The sequence below is a fragment of the Rhinopithecus bieti genome, unplaced genomic scaffold (genome assembly GCF_001698545.2).
Source record: "Rhinopithecus bieti isolate Rb0 unplaced genomic scaffold, ASM169854v2 scaffold_19537, whole genome shotgun sequence".
NCBI lineage: Eukaryota > Metazoa > Chordata > Mammalia > Primates > Cercopithecidae > Rhinopithecus > Rhinopithecus bieti.
The window spans coordinates 6,065-8,440 of NW_016809415.1; the positions used below are offsets into that span (position 1 = coordinate 6,065).

Consider the following 2,376-nt stretch of genomic DNA (forward strand, 5'->3'; position numbering starts at 1 on the left):
CAGACACACACACACACAGTAAACACATCCCAACAGGGACAGACACTGCACACACACAGACACACACACAGTAAACACATCCCAACGGACACAGACACACACACAGACACGCAGACACAGATACACGCGCACAGAGACACAAACACAGTAAACACATCCCAACAGGGACAGACACACACAGACACATACACAGAGACACACGCAGTAAACACATCCTGACGGACAGACACACACGGTGAGCACGTTCTGACAAGGACACACAGACACACACATGCACGGTGGACACAGCCGGTGGAACACACAGACACAGACACACACACAGTGTGACACGTCCCAACAGGCACACACACAGACACATGCACAGTGGACACATCCCAGTGTGGACAGACACACGGATGGTGAACACATTCTGGTGTGACACACACAGAGACGTGTGAACACATCCCGGCCGGGATGACACGCATCTGAGTCAGGCAGGGAAGCCGATCCCCCACCTCGGCAAATGACCCAGGGAAGCCGACTCCCAGCTGGACAAGTGAGTAGCGTCTTCCCCACTCTGCACTGTAAGCCAGATGGTCAAAAACCTGGGAAGCGCAAGGATCGCGTGCAGGACCCCAGCCTTAGAGACTGCGCGGGGGCCACCCAGAAGGAGGATTTGGCTGGGGGCTGCAGGGGCAGGTGGGGTTACAGCCGGTCCACTGCCCACCCTGTTTGTTGGACTCTAAAAACTGCCCCGACCTAACCTTCACCAGTTTAAATCTCTCCAGGGCTGGGTGTGAGTCTCGACACAGGTGCAGCCTCCGCGTCCTCCGACTCCTACTGGTGCGTGCTCCCAGCTCACCTGGGCACCCCAAGAGGCTGTTTCCCCTCTGGCCCAGCGAGACCCCCGTCCCTCAGTGTGTCTGGGTCGAATGTTCTCCGCAGCAGCGGACAGGGAAGGAGCAGGTCTGCACGGACCCACCTGTCAGGTGTTGGAAGTTTCCTTTGCCGAAGATGAGCTTCCTGTCCGGTGATTTGGTGGATACGACCATTGTCTGCACCACGGACCAGCCGTCCAGCGTGTGCACCAGTGCTGTGGCCTCCGCCACCTGCCACTCGGCTGCGGGGACACAAGGACCACCGTGAGAGATGCTTCCCTTTGGGGTAGGCCCGGGGTCCCCTGTCCACACCTGCCCAGGGAGGCCTCCTCCTGTTCTTGAGACAATGTCCCCTGAGAACGCACCCCCAGCCGGCGTTTGTCCCCCGATATGACTCCGTGCCCCGTAGGTCCTCTAAGTAGGAATCTGACGGGGGAGGGACGCCGGAGCCACGGCGGGACACGAGGGCGACCCTGCCTTACGTGGAATTTGGGCTTCTGGAGGGCGCAGCAGGGAACCGGGGAGCTGGGGGTGCTCAGGGATTACCGAGGAACCACGGGCAGGTTTTGGGAGGAGCGAGGCAAGAGGTCTGCACGCTGTTCTGAGCACTTTGGGGCTTCCGCTGTTCCAAGAACTGACCATTTTGGTAAACACCCGTAAAGGAAAACCATTCATCGACTACAAGGGCTTCCAAGGGAAAAAGATCAACGTTTTTGAGACTCTGGCACATGCAACGACTTACTGATTTGCATTTTCCTCCTAGGGGAGTGGGGGGGGGACTGGACACGGATTGGTCCGCAGGACACCCTCCCTCCCCTGACCCCAAACACACCGTGCCTACCTCTAACCCAGGGCAAGAGAAACGGGGGTCCTATCAGCGAGAACCAGCACAGCACAGCCCAGCCCAGCCCAGCCCAGCCCACCGCACGGGCTCCTCCCAACAAGCCCCGACCCCACACTTTTACCCCATAGGCCCCTCCCCCCGAAGCCCGGCCCACACGCCTCCACCTATGACAGCCTCCGCTCTTCCCCGTAAGCCCCGCCCGTTCACCCATGGGTTCCTCCCCCGAACCCTGTCCATGTACCTCCACCTATGAGATCCTCCTCTCAGAGCCCCGCCCAGGCATCACCATCCAGGAGATCGTCCCTTAAGAGCCCCGCCCCACAATGACACGCCCTTGCGTCTCCACCCATCAGATCCTCTGCTTAGAGCCTCGCCCCCGAAGTCCCGCCCCTACGTCACCACCTGAGCTCTTCCCCTCAGAGCCCCGCCCTGCATCTCCACCTATGAATCTCCCGAGCCCCGCCCCCGAATCTCCGCCTACGAAGTCCTCCCTGCAGAGCCACGCCCCTGCGCCTCCACCTATGATTCTCCCCACAGAACCCCGCCCCTGAATCTCCACCTGGATCGTCCTCTCAGAGTCCCGCCCCTCAATGCCACGCCCTTGCATCTCCACCCATCAGATCCTCTGCTTAGAGCCTCGCCCCCGAAGCCCCGCCCCTACGTCACCACCTGAGC

The 2,376-nt window shown here is 60.3% G+C and overlaps 1 long non-coding RNA gene across 1 annotated transcript; it reads right to left on the reverse strand.

Moving 5' to 3' along the window:
• Nucleotides 1–961: 961 nt before the first annotated feature.
• On the reverse strand, nt 962–1,813 carry LOC108540269 (uncharacterized). The gene is made up of 2 exons (XR_001888630.1): nt 1,404–1,813; nt 962–1,099 (listed from the first exon to the last, which is right to left on the reverse strand). It is a non-coding gene; the product is annotated as an uncharacterized LOC108540269 (long non-coding RNA).
• Between the last annotated feature and the right edge of the window lie 563 nt (nt 1,814–2,376).